Source organism: Chelonoidis abingdonii, chromosome 9 (assembly GCF_003597395.2).
Source record: "Chelonoidis abingdonii isolate Lonesome George chromosome 9, CheloAbing_2.0, whole genome shotgun sequence".
In the NCBI taxonomy this organism is placed as follows: Eukaryota; Metazoa; Chordata; order Testudines; family Testudinidae; genus Chelonoidis; species Chelonoidis abingdonii.
In genome coordinates, this window is record NC_133777.1 from 12331259 (window position 1) to 12338428 (window position 7170).

General features: G+C 44.4%; 1 long non-coding RNA gene across 1 annotated transcript in view; it reads left to right on the forward strand.

Moving 5' to 3' along the window:
* The first annotated feature begins 3800 nt into the window (after positions 1-3800).
* Positions 3801-7170, forward strand: part of LOC116832926 (uncharacterized) — a 6345-nt gene continuing 2975 nt past the window's right edge. The window contains exon 1 of the long non-coding RNA XR_004375559.1: positions 3801-4023. This is a non-coding gene — a long non-coding RNA (uncharacterized LOC116832926). The remainder of the gene's footprint in view (positions 4024-7170) is intronic.

A 7170-nucleotide genomic window follows, 5' to 3' on the forward strand; every position in this document is an offset into this window, starting at 1 on the left:
AGAGGCAGAATTTGCCCTTTTATAGCAACGACGGGGAGGGGGTGGAAAAGCAGTTGCGGAATCAGGGAAATAAAGGGCAAAGAAATCCCCAATGGCGTCTCTTTGGAGGGTCTGACTTCTTGCCATGGAGAAAAGAGGAGCTGCCCAGATGGAGGTGGAGGAAAGCAGGGGACACTCCTGTAGTTCTCAAGGCAGGAGCGGGTCCGCCTTCAGTAAGGTAAAAGTTATTTAGTTCTCGGGCTGTCTTCGTGCAGCAAATACAAGAGGGGGTTGTTTGCGCTACCCTGCTGGCTAACTCACCTCCGGCCAAACTACAGCCACCCCATTTGCACTCGGATTGGGGCTGGGGCCCTGCTGGACAAACCAAGTTTCCAGTTCGATGCACCTTTCCGCCAACTCAGCAAAACTCCCGGGTTCTCTGTTAAACTGTGTGTCACAGGGAGGTAGAATGGGCCTGTGATCAAATACAGGCCACGACTGGGCGGGATCTGGATTCCAGTCCCAGCTCTGCCCCGGCTTGGCTGTGCCTTCCCCATCACGTCAAACAGTGCCTCAGTTTCTCCACCTGTAAAATGGGGGTGATGATACCAACCTGCCTCGCACGAGGGTTCTGAGAATCCAGGAAGGTTCCTAAAGCACTCTGAGACCCTGGGCGGATGGCACTGGAGAAGGGAGAAGTATTATACCGACTTGGCCAAAACAACCCAAGCACCCCACAAGTGAGATCCTGGCAAGCTTTGGTCTGAAGCCCTTCTGCTGGGTTTGAATCTAGGGAGTCCCACTGGGGTGACACGGGCTTTTCACACTCACTCACTCTCTCTCTACTCCTCCTTAGATGACAAAGAAAGGTACAAAGATTGATCTGCCTCGTGTCTCCAACCTTGGGAACATATTTCTAGTGGGTGGGTGGTCGGTCGACACTTATGGGGGGCGGGTCCCCTGGCTAAGAGTTTGCCTTGTGAGTCAGCCGCTTCTCTACTTCTCCCTTGTCTCTCAGATATCAGCTTCCCCCCTCTTTCTCTCTCTTTCTCTAGTCTCTTGAGTTACTCTTCTGCGTTGCCAATTGTTTTTCTGCCCCGGGGCCGCACTGTAAATGAGATGTTACATCTGCACTGAGCTAAGTAAACACTTTATAAATGAATAAATAAGTGAATAAATAACGAAATAGTTATATCTGCGCAACTCGGAGCCTGCCAGAGCAAAGCAGTTTCGAGCCGCGGCTTTCCCCCTGTGAACTGGCGTTTCAGCTGCCTACAGAGGAGAGCGGCTTTTTCCCAGCAATGGGTTAGGAAAATGGCAACGCAATGAAGTTATTATGGCCCTGCTTTGTGAGTGAGGATGGGGGCCGCTAGTCGCTTTAACAATCAAATCATTTTAAGAATATTAAATTCAGCCACTGGGAGGAGGAGGGGGGGATAGCTGAGATATGGAACTCCCAGCTTTGTCATTCCTGACAGTATAATTCAAGTGTCCCGTTTCATCCATCTTTTATTTTTCGCCTAAATGAGCTGCTTGACTCCTTGGAATAATTTACACAGATGATGTTTTTGGGTTCATCATTTCCACCCACCGCTTTCATAGAAAAACGGATTTCCGAATCTTCTCTTACAACCGGATTTGCAAACTGAATATTTCTACAGAACACACAATGCTGCTCTAAGCAGAGCTCTTATTAAAGGAGCCGGAGAAAACTCCTTTGAACTGTTCTCTCTTTCTCTCTCTCTCAGCAGACCTCTCAACTCGCTGATCTAAGAGATCAGGAACAAGGCTAAAGAAATTAGGGACAAAGGAGTAAAATCGGGGACAGCATGTCAGAAAAGGGAATGAGGATAAGTAACTTGCAGTGTGGACATATCATATATGTATATATATCACTGCCTGTGCCAATCTGGCTCCAGACGACAAGTGGATTCTGCCAGGTTAACTGCGGAAATTGACAAAAGGAGTGGGGGGAGCGAGCCAGAATAAAAAGAGGAAGGAGGGGTAGTCTTCCTGTGCCTGTATGAAAGGGGAGGTGTATGAACAACCTATTGGGAGGAGGTTTCCAGTCCAGCCCAAGTCAGGTCTTTGCTAAATAAACAAACAACCCCCCCCCCAAGGATGAACTTTGTAATTATAACGGATAACAGGAACAAATGCAAAAGCACTCACTGAGTAACCGATATCAATTATGAAAACAGGCTTTTGAGTCTGGAATAAATGATAGAGGAATTGGCCTGCGAGGGAGTGGGCACAGACATGTTATTATTTACGCCAGATTAAGAAAAGTATCCAATTTGCTGGCCATCTCCTTCCGCTGGGATTTGGCATCAATTTTAGCATTGTTCCTCAGATTTTAATATTCTCTAAACGAATTGCTATTGAGCTAGGTAGTTAGTCAATAGTTTAATGCAATTAATTAACTTTCAATCGCTGGGTTATATTCTCCCCCCTCCCCTTTTCCTGGATAGCCTTTTTCCAAACTCTGTGGCAGTATTTGTTTACAGTAAATAAAACTGAAAAGCATTTTAAACGGGCTCTGTTCATAGAGAGTGTGTGTGTGTGTGTGTATTGACTCTTTGGTGTCTAGGTTTTTCCACTGTTCCGTGAATTGTACGACATAACCAGAACTGAAGCAGTACATTTCTTCAAACAATGCTTCCTAGATTCCATTTGTAATGGGATTGGAGGGAGAAAATGTAATTGTGTGTTAAACATGAGCCAGCCATACATGAAGATAAGCAGGTCTGAGTGACTAGATATGGAAATCCAGTGCAGGAACTTGATACTGGAGGTCTATTTTGGAGGTAAATGGTTCATAAAAAATATGAAACTGGCTTTTATTTCTTTATTTACTCGTCTAGCTAGGACTTTTCATGCGGCACTACACTAACTCAGGCGGGGGGAATGCACAAGAAATAATGCAATCACTTTAATTGGTACTAGTTCATGAGGGCAGGAACACGATTTGGGATTTTTTCATGTTCACCCTCCAGGAGAACGTGTCTGAACATTTTGTAATAGAAGCGAAAGAAGATTCAGCCCGTCTGTTGGATGAAGGTAGAAGAGAAGAGGTGACCTTCAAAGGGTAACCAGACAATGTTCATTTCATTCTTTAAGGGATCGCACTTTTTTGTTGTTTTAGTACCCGGCCATTGTGCAGCAATTTAAATGTATTGCAATGGCACGGAATCGTGGGCCATAGAGAAGTTCTTTGGGTGTTGATGGAGGGACTTGTAGGTGGGTTTATAAACATACAGGAGTGTCTGTGTGGATATCCGCTGAGTTCCACAGCAGTACCATTATCATTCAGCCTTGTAAATACAAGTTCATGGGCACTCACTCGCTTTGCCTTTTACCTAAGAGAGGACGGCGGAATATGGGTTGGCACAGGCAATATTCTCAAATTATCCCATTTCTTCTCTTCCCCCCGGCTGGTCTCCCAGACCACGTGGGGCTGATTTGGCTGAAAAGTTCAGCTGAGTGACACGTTTTTAGCAAGGCAGGTAACAGGTCTAACCTCCCCACTCTGAATACCAGCCCTCGCCTGCAGGAACTTTTCCTGAACTTCCATATTAAACATTTCAGCGGAGCTCCCCCAAGCCTCCCCCCACAACAAGATCGCAGCTGCTAATTCGGGCAGGAGCAAAGAGATCCCGTGAAATCATTTTGAGCAAGGGAGCAAAAGTTCATATCGAGATGAGAGGCAGGGCGTGGCGGTGGGAATTTGGGGGTGCAGACTTGCATCGCCTGTTTCTAAAGCTCCCGGGCCATGTGCCACTTATCAGCCCGGGAAAGAGAAAGCGAACAGGTCTCACAATTTCAGGGAAAATTGAATTCCTGTGGAGCAGCTCGCAGGCCGGGCAGTGGCATTTCAGAGCAGTTTAGAAGCAATATTCCACTCGCCGGGGCCGTGAAATAGGAGTCATTTCTCTATGGCCCAGCTGCTTTTCCAACCCCTGTCGCGGGCTGGGCAGTGCCTTAATTGACCCGGCCCGGCCGCGAGGAACGATCTGCCTAGCCGCTGACCGGGCCTAGGGAAAGGTGAGGCTGCTCCACACATCTGGGAACGTCGTTAGGGCAGGAAGTTTTCACACTTCACGTTTCATTAAATCCAGGGCTCGGATTCCTTGGGACGGGGCGGGTGGCGGCTGAATTGGGAACCGCTAGGGGTTGGTGATTTGCAGCTGTTGTGATAAACAGCCTGGGGGGCAGGCGTAGCTCTGGCTGGCCCAAGGCTGGGGGAAGAGGAAAAACTGCCCTGCTACCAACAGCAGAAAGACGCGTTTTGTTTCTTCCCGGGGAGGGTGGGTTGGACTATAAACCACCCTCCCCGGGAAGGGGTGGGTTGGACTATAAACCAGCATAGCCCCTGCTGTAAATCTGGGGTGGGGTCCCCCGTGGGGCTGAACCCCCTGCTCTCTATCTGTTAGTTGTAGCAATAATCTCCCCTTCTGTAAATAGCACGAACTCCTCCCTCACCCTCCAGCATTCTCTGGACTCCCCCGGGCTGGAGAAAGTTTCACCAGCTGATAGAGCCGCGAGCCGGGTAGAGAAAGTTTAGGAAGAGAATGTAGAGGCGCGCTAGGTTGAGTCATTACAGCCCCCAGCTATAGCCCCGCTAGCACAGGCTTGCAACCGCTCACGAGTCAATAGGCAACACACACAGGTAGCCAAAGGACAAGGAGTGCCTAGAGCGCGCGCACACAGATTTGGGGTGAACCACACTTGAGTTCCCAGGGTGGCTGCAAATCCCCAAATGGAAAGAACTCTGGTGTCCAGATTTGACCGGGGTTCCCGTGATAACCTGGGTGCGAGGATGTACCTGCATCTTTCCCCACCCCCCAAAGGAGGAGGAGGTTGGCACCCAGTTCTACCGATTTTCAACTTTCTGTTGGCCCTGTTTTTAAAGAGACAGAGAAAAACAGGAAGCAAAGGGCCCATTCTTTTCAATAATCTGATTTTACAGTTACAGATATTGTCTTTAATGTCTGAAGGTGATAGTAGTTGGGAGCTTAAATTACAATTGCTTCTACTTAAATTTATTTGATGGCCGTCGCCTGTTATATTCTCCTTATATGGGTTTTTGCCTCCTCCCACCCCCCAATATCTTAAATGTTTCAAAGGGGTTTATTCTGTACTTACAGTGAGCGAAATTAAAAAGAAACAGTAAAATGTTTGAAAATGAAGTGCGTTATGTTTAATAAATTTAAAATGAACAAAGACTGCTATATTGCCAGCAATATCAGTTCTTGCCCAGGGGTATTAATAAAGACTAGGAGGTTTGGAGGAAAAAAACACAATATTTTCTATTAAAATTCTACGGTGCGTTTCAATATTAAAAGGATAGATGATGAATTTTCAGTGTTACTCAGATGGGGTCAGCGACTAATTTCATTTCTTTCTGGTCAGCATTCTGTCGATAATTAATCAAAAGCAGAGTTTCTTAATGAAACACTTTTCATAAGGTGATAATTAGCAGGAAAGAAGCGGACTGCAGCCAGTCACTGGTAGCTGTCTAATAACCAGAATGAAATCAGGGCTGGGACCTGGGAGTTAGGCAAGAGCTTTTTTTAAAAAAAAAAAAAAAGAAAAGAAAAGAAAAAGGAAAAGCTACTTTATTCAAATAGGGGAGAGGGTATCACTCTAGTTTTGATCATTTTAGTTTATTATTATTTCAAATCCCGTTCCACTAAACCTCATTCCTGTTGTAAATATCTGAGAACCCCCTGTTAGTTCAAATATAAACACGCATGCCAAAAAATGGGTGTTACTTTCAACCAGGGAGATAATGTGCCTTGAAGTTCACTGGGTAACAGGAAGAAGAATATATTGAAACCTTCCTCAAAATATCAGTAAGATCAAAGGAAAATACAGTCTTCATAAAAGACTCCAAGGTGAGCTCTCCTGACTGTCGTGTTGGGTTTGTCTGGTGCTTCCCCTTTCAAGAGATTATTAATGAGGAAAGTATGAGAAATTTTAAAAATATACAATTAAGGGGTTGAAGAGTAAATTAAGTTAATGAAGAAAATTAACAGCAATTAGTGAAAGCACTGGGATCTGGGCGTGCTGGTTTCTCCGAACGGGAGAGTATCTGTTAACAATTAAACAAATACTTCGCGCATAAACAAAGGAAATTAGGCTCTGGAATGATATTAAACAGTATAAAATTAACTGAAAGTGCCAATAAGTGGGGGATTAAAGAAAACCTGGTATTAATTCATGGGTATGAATAGAGCCCTGCAGAAATGAAACAGAGGTGAGTTGAGCCTTTAATTAATATTTGGCTAGCGCATACCTTATTCATAATATTCATTGCTGTAATTACTCCATAAACAGACAAGGATAATTTGTTTAGATAGATAAAAATAACCTTCAGGTGAGATTTGAAATACAAAACCAATCTATCCCCTGCATCTCGTCTGGCACTTAAACAGTAAACCTTTCAATGGGTTTTTTTCCCCTAATATTAATATTTTTAAATCCGAACATGAATGACAGGTACCGCTTTCCTCCGATGTGGGTTTTTTCTTATAGAATTCTCCTGAAATGCTGTAAACTTTCAGATAAAGCTGAGAGGCAGGAGGTTGTTGAGTAGATGAGATTATTGATAGTTTATTGAAAGTATCCAAATAGGATTTAGAAATCAGGCTACTGCGCCTTTAATAGAATTCCAGATAATCTTTTATCACAACAAGACACCCATAGAATTATTTAAACAGATTGGACTACTCCAGCAGCAAATTTCAATTATTCTAATGCTTTAATAAATGTGTTGTGTGTGTATTAAATTCAAGCTTCTTAATCCAAATTTTACGATTTAACTGCTCTGATTTTTCATTACAGCTACACCCACATGCAGCAATTTACATTTTTTGTTTCCGGAGAAGCTGATCCCTTATCCAACCAAACCTGAACAGAACATGAAATAAAACTTAAAAGTGCGCTAAGAAATGTGTCTGGACGCACAAATATCTGCAAGCGATTTTGGAAAGCATGGAAAAGAGGCGTGGGGGGGGGAAGCCCACATATGAAATACGATGGAAAATCAAGAACGTAAGGAAATTAAGAGCGGAAGATTGAATTGATGGGATTTGGGGCTTTGTGGCTAGAACCTTTTGTTTCAATATTTATTTCCTCGGAGGTTAATACCTTTTCTTTTTAAACGTAACAGTAGGTGAGGGGCGGGGG